The sequence below is a fragment of the Ambystoma mexicanum genome, chromosome 5p (assembly GCF_040938575.1).
Source record: "Ambystoma mexicanum isolate Mex_15411 chromosome 5p, UKY_AmexF1_1, whole genome shotgun sequence".
Lineage (NCBI taxonomy): Eukaryota > Metazoa > Chordata > Amphibia > Caudata > Ambystomatidae > Ambystoma > Ambystoma mexicanum.
In genome coordinates this window covers 1,145,375,980-1,145,391,315 of record NC_090930.1, presented here as the reverse complement: position 1 = coordinate 1,145,391,315, position 15,336 = coordinate 1,145,375,980, and the positions used below count along the sequence as shown (strand labels likewise).

Genomic DNA, 15,336 nt, shown 5'->3' with positions numbered 1-15,336 from the left:
AAGAGAAAGAACTTTCTTTGTTGAACCACTAGAGTGTTGGAACTTTCTGTTATCAAATTGGAGTTACAAAGAACTGTGTTTGGAACTTGGTTGCAGAGCAGGATTTTCTTGTTTCTTTTTGGAACTGTGGAGCAGAATCCTGCTTGAATCAGTGGAAGGGGAATTCACCCAGATTATAAGGAGAGAACGTTATCATATTGCGAACTTGACTATTATATTTTGTTTGAACTGCCATGCATCACCTTGGTGAGTTACTGTATGTATAAGTGTGAGGTGAGAGACATATCAGTTGTTACTCTTTCCTTTAGTTTATTTTACGACGGGACATCCTCATCAGTGTAGGGATAGTGAGACGTTTATCCAACCTTGAGTTAATGAAATGACATCTTTTGAAAAACCTTCACAAAATTATCTGCCTCACATTTCTGACCTCTCACACCGCTTACAGACACAATTGAGCTAGTAACCGAGGAGCATGTATGTTTTCCAGAAGTTCCCAGGTTACTCCCCTCTGCTCTGTAGCCCTTCCATTCAACTAAGGCATACCATTTATGCTGTATCTGACACATGCCCAGAATGGCTTTGTGTTCTTATCTATAGTCCGAGCTTCAGGTCTGGTTAGAAGCTGGGTATTGGGTTGAGCAAAGGCACATGAAGACTTGATGGATACATCAGTTAGTGAGCAAGGTCAGTTTCATGGTTACTGGATTTATGATATTGATTATCTTGTACATTTCCTTGATTTGGGAAACACCTTCCGTGATTCCATCACCTTTTATTGCTTGGTAGAAAACCACACAGTTTGCCTGATATTGTATATGGGAGCTGCTCTTCGTTTTCTGTCAACCTGTTTCTCATGATCCGATTGGGCCTTCTGTTGGTGTTCCGTCACTGTTCTGCAGAGTCTTAGTATGCAAGATGTACTGTCATTGGCTGCTGGCACTGTGGTAATGGATGGTAGTTCAACTGGCAACAGGCAGGGATGTGTGAGAAATGTGAAGGTCTCACCTGCTAGTCAGTGATCTGTCATCCAGGTGGCCAGGACAAGGCTGAACTGGTATTTCCCGATCCCTTCTCTAGGCTTCTGACACCCCTGGACCGGGAGAGGCAGGCAGGAAGATACTCCAAGACTCAGTCTAATTTATCTTTAGTCTTCTTGGCAAAACAGCAGACAGCATGACAGCAAATCTCTCCCCCTCCCCGTCCTCTTTTTCTGACACAAAAACTTTCTCACAGACAACTCACTGTGTCTCGCCATCCAGTGTCCCACTTCTACTCCCCAAAACCCCCCCCATCCAGGAGATCCTCCCGCATTGGACCCCACAAACTAAATCGCCCTTCAAATTGCTTTTCGGTCTTAAAGGCACTATATTTCTGTATTTTTTTTTCAACAATAGAGCTATCGATCAACCTAACAAGTCTACCTCCAACTATACACGGCCATCGCTTTTGGATCCAGTTCCTGGGGGTGGTCCAGTGCGGGAGGATCACCTGGAAGGGTGTGAGGGGGGTTTGTGGAGTAGAAGTGGGTGTTAAGCTCACCTGACTCCCACGGAGGCGCTGGCCTGGTTCGCGCTGCTGTGACCTCTTCTAAGGTGATGCGCAGGGTTCAGAAGATAGATTGGACTGGGCCCCCAAATCTGGCTTGTCTGGCTCGCAGAAGTATCCTTCTGTAGGCGAAAATAGGGGATTAACTGTCTGCGGGGTAATGCAATCAGCCTCCCACTTTCCCCTCTCACCCTCCTTGAAACCCTTCTGTGATTTCTCGTAGCGTCTCACCTTAGGGTCTGGAAGGACGAACTCTCCATCCTGCTTCTGATGCAGGGGCGCGTCGGTATCCAGTTACTTCACTGGATTTCGGATTGGTGAGAACCAAACTTGCTTGGCTTCCAGGTAAGTTTTTTTGATAAGAGGTTCCCCTTGTGTCCATGCATTAATGTACTAATGCTAGTGTCGTTTTCCCCATAGGGGCCGGGGTATGGAATGCCGGGGAACAGGCACCGACCCGAGATGAGAGGTGAAATCCTTGTAGAAATCAGGTAAGTCTTTAATGAGCGGTTTTTGGTAATGTCTTTTAATTCGCTCATTAACGCTGATGTCTCTTTTCCCCTTAGGGGCCGGGGTCCAGAAATGCCAGGATGCGGCGCGGACCCGAAATGAAGAGGGAATGAATCAACAGGTAAGTCTTAACATGGAGATTTAGCTTTCCTTATTCCCTTCTCTCTCTCACCTTTTGTTCTGGTCTTTTTCTCCCTAGGCGCTGGGGCGTGACTGCGAATCCGGATGATCGCTGCTGAACATGGAGGCGCCCTCTAAAGGTGAGTGGAATGGGGCGCAGCAGCGATCGACGTGATGAGCTTTTAAATTAAAGTCTTCCTTTTCAGGATTGTCGGCGAGATGTCTCCGGGATGCGGATTTAGCAGGTAAGGACTTTTCCTTCTGTTCTCTTCTTCTCTTCCTTTGCAGGTGGTCCAGGATGCTGGCAAGCGTGGCAGAAGTCAGGATGCAGGAGCAGACACGGTGAGCGTCCAGCTGCTAGATGCAGAACAACGCGAAGCACGTGTGGCTGTTCGGGTGGGGTTTAAATAGCCTTGGAAGAAGTTCCAGGTGTATGTATCCTTCCTCCAATCAGGTATGTATCCTTCCCCGACCATGCCCGGATGGTAAATTAGTCCCACAGGTAAAGTAGTTCCTTTCAGGCCTCAAGGAGGCCGGGATCCTGCAGCATGGTCCGCATCAGCTAAGTGCACCCAAGCATTCCCATAATGAGCCTGGCACCATAGGCGCCAGGACACTGTCCAAAGGGCCCCTATATGGGGTTGCTGGGTCCTTCCTTGGGGACTGGATGTCCGCTTTCGGGGACGCCGGGCTTGAACCGGCTCCCCGGGAGCGGGCATCATGACAGTGGGACACCGGACGGCGAGACACAGTATCCCCTTACCTGTAACACTTTTACCCCATCCTATCAGGTAGTATACTTAGGGACTCAACTCCTCCTCCCCTCCTTTTCTGACACACTTTTTCATGGACAACTCACTGTGAGGGAAAACAGACTTAACACTGAGCCGTGTACCTGACATGTTCCACTACAATGGTCAGGAAATTACTGATCATTACACACACACACCTGACTTTCATCACACTTCCACAGATGGATAAAAGGCAGAGCACGAAAGTACACTAGGAGCAAGGCAAAGTACACAGGGAAGCAGCAGTTCCAAGATGGCAGTTTGATACAAGGCAGAAGACGGCAAGACTGGGGAGGATTGCAAGGAGGGAAGTAACCTTGACCTTTTCACTGAAGGACTGTATCTTTCATGAGCCTTTGAGAATAGGAAACATAAAACTTGGAATTAACGCTGAAGAATCCTGCATTGTGTCTTGGAGGTACCCGGGGTTCGCCTGTGTTGATAGTCAAGACGGAAGAGGCTTTTGCCGCTGTGTTGCTGTCCTTGGCTCCTACAACAAAGTAGCACCAGTGAAGTCTGGACATCCAGTGAGTTGGGGAGACTCATACCAGACCAGTCTGTGTGGAAACCAAGGTTGCAAATGACAATATTGTATAAAGATTATTATTAAGACATCAGAGGAGTGAATGAACTTTGAAGCTAAAAACCGATACAGTAGACGGAGTAGTCCAGCATCACATGGGTGCTCATTCGAAATGTCTCTGTAAGGTATCCACTTTAAAAGAAAGGGAATTGTTAAATAAGTGGTCCTGTAACGGGTCAAGCCAAACTCTGTGCACATTTGAAAGTCTTTGATACTTGTTGTAAAATTGACTTTGGTCCGAGCCCGGTTGAGGGAGACTAATTGTGTTGGAGGGATCATGAGCCCGGAAGAGGGAGATCCGGGGTGAACCTTGAGTCACCCAAAAAGGAACCACCTATGAACCTTGTGCGATAAAGTGAAAGGTGAACGACAGGCTCGACCCTGGCACAGGGAGGGAGGCCTGTGCAGAACTTTATGCTAAAAGGACCTGAGCCTTGCTGAGGGGGATCCGGGGTGGATAGTGACCCGATGTGAATATTTGTGAAAATCTAGAAGGGAAAAGAATGTTTTGTTAATTTGGGTACATCAGACCCTTTGAGTGAAAAGACTTTGAGAAGCAAGGAGACTTATGCTGCGAAGGCCCTGATGCTGATGGGTGAACTGTAATCTCGTGCTAAAGAAGCCAGAGACTGTGCTGCGCTCGAGTGAACCGCCTTGTCCTATGCTGAAAACGTGTGGAAGGAAGGCCAACAGCCTGAAAACCGGACATATTATTTTGAACACTTCTTTCTTGTTCATAACATTATTCCCCACGCTATTTGTATTTAAAGGTAAGGATTGGTAATGGATTTTTTTAGTATAGGCTGTTTTATTTTGACAAGACACCACTAGGACTGCGTTATTTTTTTTTGATGGTCGTAGCTCACTCCCATCTTTAGGTTTAGGTTTAGATAGGCGTTTATCATACCCTTTTTTGAAGTTCCCTAAACACCCTGGACCTGTGATCACTTATGTCTGTTTTACTGTTGGTGCCATGCCTCCTTACAGATGCACCCTGCTAGAAACCAAAAAAGACAAAACCCCTGTTGAGGAATATTGCAAGTTTTTATAGGCAAGCTCTGCTATGCTCCATACAGGGAGCTACTCCGTCAGACATTGTAGGCAAAACTATTATTAATTGCTTGAATGTTTGATTTGGATGTTCTGTCTGACCATCAGTTCATGGGTATGCAGAGGCTATTGCGACGAATCTGAGGAAGTCGTCCCTTCCTCTCTAGGGAAAGGCCTCTCCCGGAACGCCAGGGCAGTACATGCACAGTATAAGGATTCCCCTGCAGGTGACACATTGGGAGAGGCTTATGTGGAGAAAAGGTTCCCCTTTGGGTTTAGAGACAATATCAGAAATAACAGGGTCTATCCGATGTAATACATCCTACGCCACCTTCCTCTATGCATCCATCTTTTATCTATTCACATTGAACTGACATGTTTTATTACCAATGTACTCTATATGGCTTAGACAGCTATGACAATGCAAAGACTTCTAAGTATCAAACATGTAGTTTTAAGGCTAATACTGGGATGAGGAGGCGGACCGCGAGTACAAGGATTGTCTGAGAAACAGAATGAGCGGTCTAGTCTCCTAAAACCAGTGATTGCCCCGAAGCAGTATAATTATCCATCGTTGGAGTTTTGAAGGTGTTCAGGCTCAGCTGCAGCCGAAAGCTGGGAAGCAGAGAGTGAGATGAGGGTTAGCCTCTGAGAAGCGGAGTACGGAGGGAAGAATGCGAGAGAGGTCTCCTATGCCAGAATGCCTCTGCTTACTGTCGTGAGCGACCTCCAGGCTTCCATTGCACCAGTGAGTGATCCTGAGGAAAGGACAATAGGCTGGGAAGAATTAGATGCCAAACAAACCGCTGCCCATAGTGGTGTAGTCCCGATAGAGAATGGAGCCGCCAGAGAAGCAGCGGAATCCCGGAGAACACCCGTGCCGACAATGAGGGAAGAAACATGTACATGGGTTGTCCGGGAGCTGCACGATGTCCAGGGAGGCACAGGGCTGAGCAAGTGAATCGCAGAGAAGAGGGTCTAGGACCCTGTAGAAAGTGTGAGAGTTGCCTACTTGACAAGAGAGTAAACCAAGGTAGACGGCGCCATTGTGCGAGATGAGGACTTGCACCTCAAATAGTGTCTAGGTCCCTAAAGTAATACTGAGACAACTGTCTAATTGTCCGAAGGAGTAAACTAAGACAAAACAACATTGTGCAAGTTGAAAACTTGTACCCATATGAGAAGTCAAATCATAACCTTAAAAGGATTCAATTTCTAACAAAAGAGATAACAAAAACTTTAAATAAGAAATCCATAATTTGACAATAGGAAGAACCAAGCCAACATTTTGTGAGTCCCAGCTCTGCCCACACAAGAAACCAGAAACACTAGGACTCTGAGAATGATAGACTCCTCCACTTTTAGAAGAAGACCTTAAGGTGGTAGGATGCCTGGAGGGGAGTTCAAGAGACAATTCTTCATATACTGTACCAAAGGAGAATATGAAGTCTAGGGGAATCTCCCTATCAGCAGTTCACCTAGCCAGGGAGGATAATATGGCGGCAGATGCTCTGAGCAGGCGGAGAACAGACTCCCACGAGTGGAAACTAGCTCAGGAAGTCTTTCAATAGATAGTCACCCTTTGGGGAACCGGTCAAGTAGCTTTGATTGTGACCGAGGTCAATCGAAAGTGCGAAAGATATTGCTCCAGGGATTTTCCTCTGAGAGGATCTCTAGGAGACCCATTTGTAGTGGACTGGGAGTTTCCACTCTTGAACGTGTTTCCTCCGGTCCCAGTCATTTCTCATGTAATCAGGAGGTTGAGTAGGTTCAAGAAACACATGATCGTAATTTTCCCAGATTGAGCCAGGAGGATGTGGTACCAGGACCTTCTGAACGTGTTCATCTGTCCACAGATGTGTCTTCCACAAAGAGAGGACCTTACCTCGCGAGAGTGCGGTCGGGTTCTACATCCCCCAGGTCAAGAGACTCAACCTTCACGCTTGATATCTGAAAGGCTGAGATACAAGGATTGGGACCTCCCGGATGATGTAATCGAGGTGTTGCTTTCGGCTAGAAGGCCAGCAACAAAGTCTTTGTACCGTTGGCGTTGTAATAAGTTTTGCAACTGGTGCAAGGAAAAGAATGTTCATCCTTTTCTATGTAAAACTCTATTTGTTTTTTCCTTTCTTCTATCCTTAACTAATCTGGGCCTCCACATTGGTACCATTAAAGGCTACTTGGTGGCGCTGCCCATTTTTAAGCACTCGTCCAAGGAATGTTCCTATTTCAAAATTCCACTGGTGACTCAATTCCTCAAGGGGCTCACCAATGTGTTCCCTCAATCTCCTTTCCAGGTTCTGGTTTGGGACCTTAATCTGGTTTTGAAATGTCTGATGTGTGCTTGATTTGAACCTCTGCGCACATGTCCGTTAAGGTTATTAACCTTCAAAACAATCCTATTGGTAGCTCTGACATCAGCCCGTAGAGTGAGCGAGTTGCAGGCACTTTCATCCAAGTCACCCTTTACCATCTTCCACAAGAACAGGTTTATTTTAAGGGTCGAACCCTCCTTTTTGCCCAAGATCATTTCGGACTTTCCTTTGGGTCTGAAATGTTTGTACCTGCCTTCTATCCCCATCATCCTGGTAAGGAAGAAGAAAGACTTCATAGGTTAGACCCTCAGACAGCGTTAAGCTTTTATATCTCCAGAATGTCTAAGTTGCGAATTGATGACCAAATCTTCATCGGATATTCAGGACACAAGCTAGGTCAGGCTGTTACCAAACAGACCTTGTCTAGATGGATAATTCTGACAATATCAGAATGTTCCAGGCTCGCAGGAAAAAGACCCCCCGGAAGTTTAAGAGCTCATTCCACCAGCGGTATGGCTACATCTATGGCCCTCAGCGGGGCGTACCAATCAGAACAATTTGTGAAGTGGCAACGTGGTCTTCCATAAACACATTCACTTCACATTATTCCCTAGATTATTCCCTTGGCCAGGAGGGTTCTTTTGGCAAGGCAGTCCTTATTCTATCCATGAAAATGTATGAATTCCAATTCTACTCCCTCCCCCAAGCCTAACACTGCTGTGGGAGTCTGTCAAAGATGAGGAGTATGTGGGAGGACACAATCGATTCAAAGAACAAGTTACTTACCTCTGGTAACGTTCTTTCGACTGTGTTTTCCTCCCACGTGTTCCTCACCGCCCTCCCATCCTACCCCTCAGTATAATTTCCTGTGCTGTTACAGCTTCCGTTCCATCAAGGCGGAGTACGGTCACTCCCGTGTTTTACGGGTATCTCTGCTGCAGAACTGAGGCCAACGGCGCTGCGCGTGCTATATATGCCTTCGAGTACATCATCCTCGACGGAGGCCTTCGAGGGACATCGACTCAACGCCATCGACGCACAGCACCATCTGCCGAAATTGAGTTCCGAAGCAGCTGAAGCTGGACAACAAGTGTCAAATATGAGAAAACAAGTGTCAAAGATGAGGAATACGTGGGAGGAACATCCATTCGAAAGAAAGTTACTGTGGGTAAGTAACTTGTTCTTCTGGTTGGGGTTTGAGAAACCAACCTCCACTAACCATGAAATAGGTGAGTTAACTTCTTCCCAGGCTGAATTTGTCATCCTTTTTGTTATAGTGTTAGGGTCAGAGATTAGGTTAGAATAGGTTTGGGACAGAGGACAGACAATTTTTGAGAAATCCTTACACGCACCTGTTTAATCTTTCTTTAAAGAGTAGGGACTGCATCTTAGACGTAGGGACAAACTATGTATTCTTTTCCTTAGTGAAATCATTCTTATAATAGGTCCTCATGTCCGTCTCGTATCTGTGACTTACCACCCAGTAAAACCATCGATGGGAGAGAGACGTTTTACGAAATCCATGGATGTCTTGTGCAAGGATAGTTGCAAAATCAGCATTATCTGTACCAATCAGTCTGGTCTATGGCAGGAGTCTTTTCCTTGTGAACATATTGCACCAAGTATCCATGGACTCTGTGTTTTTTCCTCATGGATGGCAAACATCACTAACGGCTCAACACATCTAGCGTCTTGGTACGCCTCGTGTGCGTGCTAATGAGAAGTCATGACACCACTAGAGAGAAAATGTGTGGGTTTGGTTGGTAGGCATAATCCCCCATATGGAATTGCGGTAAGCCATTGCACACTTCTACCTTGCCTTGTTTTCCCTACTCGGGGTGACTGGTCCCCCATTCTCGTAGAGTCTCTGACTGACCTGTGTGTCTCACAAAGACCTATTACATTGTCTGTCATTATTATTATATGCATCTTTGTATGGTTTGTTTGTGGATCTTACCTATGGATGCATGAAAGAGCATCAGCTTTTTTGTTGCGAGAAATGGGTTTATCACAAAGTTGAATGCTAAGAAGGGATCCAGGGTACCTGTCTCGCATTAGTGCATCTGGCAGAACTTCGAGCCACAAGCATTCAGTGATCAGAGTACACAGTTGTCTGATGATAGACTCCTATCAGATAGTGCCTTCATTCACCAAAGCTGCATGTATGTCCAGTAACTTTGTCCTGCATGTTGTAGTTGCGTTCCACAGCTGATGGCTTACGTGAGTAGAAGGCTACTGGGTTCAACAAATTCATACTGTGGCTTAGTTGTGACAAGTGGGCCCTGATGGCGATGTCTGAGGCATCTACTTCTACCACAAAGGGAAGATCAAATCTAGGATGCTGTAAATGGGAACAGTGGTGAAGGCCTTTTCGAGTGCATTGAACGCCGCTTGTGCTTCTGGAGACCAAATAAAGAGCTGACTATTGCATGTTAGAACAGTTAAGGGAGCAACCATCAAGGAGGACCACTGGATAAAACTTTGATAGTAATGAGAAAACCCTAGAAAGGCTTGGACTGCTTTCACAGTCCAATACGGACGTCATCTTCCTCTAATCCATAGATACCCCTTCAGGTGTAAGGAAATATCCGAGGAACTGTACGCTTTGAATATGGAACACACATTTTCCGCTTTGGCAAAAAGGTGATGCTCCCTCAAGCGCTGCATTACATTTGTTTATGTGCTCTGTGTTGAGGCCTCGAGGACTAGAAAAACAATGTGTCCTCTAGGTATATAACGGCGTACTGGTCTATTATATCTCGGAATATGTCTCCATGAATCTTTGAAATATGGCTGAGGCATTAAACAAGCCAAAGGGCATCACATTGTACTTTAATATTCCATAGCGTGTTCAGAATGCAGTTTCTCACTTCCCTTACCATACACATATTAAGTAATGTCTGTCGAAAGTAAAGTTTAGTTAAGATCGTAGCGTCTCTTATCTGATTTAAGAGCGCCCCAATCAGATGTTACGAGTAACAGTTTATTATGGTTATAGCATTAATGGCACAGTAATCTATACAAGTGTGAAGATCCCTTTACTTTTTGGATGCAAAGAGGGGTGATGCCGCTAGAGACCTGGAATGGCTTATGAACCTCAAGCTAGGTTCTCATCCATGTACTCACAGAGATGTCTATCTTCTGCTTGCATCAAGGGACACACTTGATCACAAGGTATGTGGCTCCTGCTACTAGATCAATTGGGTGATCACAAAGCTCATGGAGTGGTAACCGTGTAGCCCTATCCTTGTCAGAAATGTCCATGTACTAGGTGTAAAACTGAGTAATTCCACTTGTCACTGTGGTGACATCATGCAAGGATGACCGTATAGTAAATCCTGGGCTAGTGTCTTCATAAATACCTTTACTGGACATTAAGCGTTTGCTAATGCAACTGATTAATGAGGAATCTACCGTACCCGTGATCCAATCGATGATTGTGTTATGACCAGGTAATCATGACATTCCTAACATGCCATAGTGTGGTGCTTCACTAAGGTCAAAGGTCACAAGTTTATGAATCGATTGACAAACCAATGTCATGACTGGAGTGTTCATGTTGATAGGTCCGGAAGTCCGCTCAGAATCATCTATGGCTCTAACTGGTTATGTGGTGGCCTCGGGTAACATGGGTATCGCCAAGCGTTTGGCCAGGGCTATCTCATTATAGACTCCTGATGCGATAAATGCCACTATGTCATGGACTGGGTCATCTCCGACTTTTACTCGAGCAACAGTGTGTAGTAAACCAGGAGTGAGCATTTCCCTCAGATGACTTGAACATGTGTCAATAGGATTTGTCTGTGGTTCCGCTCTCGGTTCTGCTCCTCTGAGTCACCTCTTTTAACCCTTGTTTACCGGGTCGGACTGGGCATGAATGCAAAAATGGACCGGTTTGCCCACAATCCAAACATTTTTTTTTTTTACGTCTTTACTTTTCTTCCCGAGTGAGGGGACAACAGACTCCTTCAATTTGCATCAGTCGGGTTTCAACAGGCACATTGATGTTGAGGTTTGCCTTCTCGACCAGTTCAGACATCCCCATACAGGGTACTCTTTCGGTCCATTATAAAAGCATCGACCTGCAATACCCAGTACAATAGGCCTGGGTACCCGTTGGGAGGGAAGGAACTATGGCTAAAAAGTCCTTCATTTCCTCTCAAAGTCCTTTATAATAGACGGCCCCCTTCTTTTTTTTTTTTTCTGGCCAGTGTCTCTTTGCCTCGAAGTGATTGAACTAGGCCACATATGATATTAGATACCAGTGGCCTTGTGTAAGTTTCAACCACTCTAGGCATAATGAACAGGCCAGTGACCTAGTGTCCTCCTTTGGACATTTCAGCCACCAAAGTATCTAAATTATACAGCAATCAGTCTTTTCTTTCGAAGAGGATTATGGCCCATAATGCCACTACATTGCCTCGATATGACAGAACAAAGGCAGCTGCCTTTCACAGAAGCGTCACTAAAAGGCATTGGTTTGGCACAGGGAGTGTAATTTAAACTGGTTAAGGTATGTGCAATCCTTGCAAGGCTCCCCAGTCAAGAATTCCGGATGAGCTGGAGGAATCGGGTGTTGGCCAGATATCATAGGTAGCATACGAGGAGCCATCGATACTGTCTATGCTGCTTCTCCCCGGCCTGCCTCATCTGGAGGTAACCGGTTGAGTTTGGCTTGCATGTTGTCCAGCCTGTTGTCCAATTCAGCATGTATGGTTGCCATGTCTGGGCAAAAATCTGCAACTGCTTGTATTAGTTCTGCTTAGGGGTTGGCTGATGCATCCATGGGTTCCGACAAAAAAGGACTCGATAATCTGTGATGATCTGACGGCAAACTGCAGTTCTGCTGGGAACCCAGCCTCCTAGCACCGGGCAAAATAAATTCCAACAACCAGGAAATGAGCAAGGATGCTGCATACTGTATTGCATGCTTTTTCAATCCAGCAGCAGCGGTGGACCTTGAGGTAGAAGACACACTACGGAACATGTCCCAAACAGCACAATGACACATACACCAGATACACCAGATCTAGAAACTGCAATGGGCCTACCCAGACGCCGTGAGGTCACAGCAGGATCCTCAGTGGTGTAATGTGCTCATTTTGGGTACTATGCACTGTTCCACTGGGCTATTCACACATCCGATTCCAATTCCACACATCCGATTCCAATCCAAAATTCACAAGGCAGTCCAAGGAATATGCTGGCCAAACCGGCATACAACACTAAACAAGTCAGTTTTGACACTCGCGCAGTGGTTCGGGAAGAATGTTTCTCCACTGGGTCAGCATATGCTGTCAACGACCTGGGGGTGAAAGAGAGTCTAGGTGTGCAGTGTACAATTCAATAGGAGAGCCATATCCTTCTGGAATATAACCCCTCACCCCAATATTCTGCTGTCCCTCTAATTGCATTTTTCACTGTTTTAATTATGTTACATGGCATTTGTATAGAGGCTAGTGCCATTGGTATAGCCTCAAAGCGCTGTCATTGTCAACTCCCCTCCATTCCAGTCCCTTGATCTTTTCTTCCAGCTCTTTAACATGCCCCACTATAATTTGCTTCATTCTACGGGTGGGGGTAATGCAGTGTTGTCCAATTGTAACTTTTATTGGCTGCCCAATTATATTCATAGGTATGCAATGTCTGAGTCAGGTTGTCTATCTGCCTGTCCATTTGATTGTAACCTGTAATGAGCTGTAATCCGGTTGATCTACCCAAATATCCAGATGAATGTACCATGTGACATGGCAGAGTAACCCTCATCTGTTGGGTGAAATCCATAATTCAATCAGATCATGATCCCTTGTGGTTTGCAACAGTGTTAGTATTGATCCGTTGCCATGCCCACCTCAGAGGTAACTTGCTCTCTGTGAAGTACCCCATTAGAATCGCCCATCCACAATGCGCAATGATCCAGATGTTGCCTCAGAACCACAGCTATTTAAAAAGAATGAGCCATCAATGTTCAGTGTATAGGTACATAGGAGCAGCGTTGGCAATCCACGTAGTATGACTACTTTCTGAGCATAGTTGCAGCTCCTATCAATGATTTCCCCCATCTGTAAAGGTCCCATCTTCTGTACCCATAAAAATATGTCCCTTGCCGAAGATGTAAGTTAGGAACTGACACTCCCTGCCCACCCTCCCCTTTCCCCCCTTTTTACTATACTTCATCGGTTATCAAATACATTTCCTTGATCATCACAATATCAGTGTGTCTCTTCTCTGGATGTAAGGCATATTCTAGCTCTCTTCACTACACCATTGATACACCTGACGTTCCAAGAGACCATTGTGCAATGGACCCTCATTGCTACATTGCACAATACTTAGTTGTCTTAAGAAGGGTGTGATTACCCCTTACCGTTGTTGTTTGCTACCCTCAGTGTTTGTTTTAACCCCTCTCCGTCTGAACCCCCACCCCTGCACAACCTTCCCCAACTGGGGAAGCAAAAAATACAAAACATATCCATTGTATGTCCTCCTATGTAGCTGGATGTGAAACAAAACACGGACAGAATCGTATGTCTTATAACTCTAGCCCTGCTTAACATTTGTGGTGATACAGCAAACGACCCAAGGAAAGAGAAAAGATGAGTGTTTAGCATCCAGCCAGTATCTCAAATGCTACGTACCATGAGAGCCGCCTGCGCGCACGAGGTCCCCCTGCTAAGCAAAATCAAGGGTGCCATAAACAGCCAAACCTCTGTTCCAAGCAACAAAAGGAAGTTTCGCGCTCACTGTTAGGTGGCATCCAAGCCTATGCAATGCGAGCGACACTGAATACTCAATTAACACTCGTAGTAAAGGGTGAACCTGTATGTTCTGTCATCCTCATGCCCCCCTTCACATCCGGTCATAGTTAATAGATAATAGTGATATTAATGTATGTAAATATGCCCTATGTAAGGGCTTTAGATTAAGGCGCTACATAAAAAACAAATGATTATTCTTAAAGTTTCAATATAGTGTGTAGTGACCTTTTTGCATCATGAAAGAAATGGTGCTTCCCATGAAGGTATTTTCATAGCCTTTCTGGCGTTAACAGTGCATCAGGGATGTCCCTGGCTCACAATTGCTTCTAACTGCCTCAATGTCTGCATTTCCGTCTCCAAGTCAGGAGGAATTGACATTCCTCTTCCATTGCTTGTGTGCCTTGTATAACAACTTAAATGTGATGTGACATTGTTGAGGCCCGAGTATATTGCCACGAGTGAAAGCAACCCTAAGGCCTTCCACTGGGTGCGTTTCCTATAAGCACTTTCCAGCTCTATTCCTTTCAAGGCATCATTGTTGTAAAGACAGCAAGGGTGTAGCACTTGCCAAAAAGGATTCGTGCTTTCTCTTTACCTGCCCTGTTCAGCATAACATTGTTTCCCCGACATGATATTCTTCATATCACTGAGTTTTTTGGCCTGTTTCACTCTTACACTCGGTAGCTCCTTTGATACTTCATTACTGGTGCCTTCTGCATGCTAAATCGACAACACCCTCTGCCCAACTCCCCCAGTTGACACCATATCTGTTTCGCACACTTGGTATGCATAGCAAGTTGATCTTTTCAGATATGTATTTATTCCCTTCCTGCACTACCACTTAAAGATCTGCATTGGACGGGCTGTTCTCCATGTTATCCTCCATTTGCATCCCTTGTCCATTTATGTGATCACAAAGCTATCCTCTGTCCTTTGGGGAGCTTGTGGTTCGCTGTGGCTGCCCTTTTAGCTTTGCTAAATCTTTTGAGTGTGTATGCTCCAGAACCCTAAGAGGGCGCAAGCACCCTGGTGACTAGCAATACAATAAGGGTTTAACGGAAGGTGTCGATAGGACCAAGAATTGGAATGAAATACTTGGGCAGCAATGAACCGCCCTTGCAATGCTTTCTGGTACACATGGAGAAGGTTGGTTCGTTGGGGAAGGAGTTGGCTATCTTGCGTATTCAGGAAACACATCTCACAGATATCTGAATGGGGAAAAGGAGTCGCTGGGGCAGAAGGGTTAGAAGGGAAGTGGGCCGATACGGTAAGGAGATGCACGAGACAGTACATGAAACGGGCATGAATGCAAGCAGGAAATTGCAGGGGCATGACGCAGAAGCATGGCGCAGAAGCAGGCGACTCATGGGTTAATGAGGCGACAAGGGGGGTGCTGCGGGCAGTACCTTCCTCGGAGTATGGACTTTAAACACCAGCAGTTAATACCCACATTCCGAGCCTCATGATTTGCTGCACTGGAGGGGGGGAATTCCATGGCACTGTATACAAATGTTTTGATTTCAGAAGTTTGCTGTTCTCTCGCGTATTTTACCCCAGTGCCATGCCCATTAATACTTGGAATTAATCTGCATGTTTATTGTATCCACCATGGCTGCTTTCTGGAGCTGTATAAGAATGCCTGTGGTCAGTCGAATGTAAAG

The 15,336-nt window shown here is 45.7% G+C and overlaps 1 protein-coding gene across 2 annotated transcripts in view; it reads left to right on the top strand.

The window, feature by feature from the left end:
* DROSHA (drosha ribonuclease III) overlaps positions 1-15,336 on the top strand; it is a 1,388,683-nt gene that overhangs the window by 969,025 nt on the left and 404,322 nt on the right. The window lies entirely within an intron of this gene.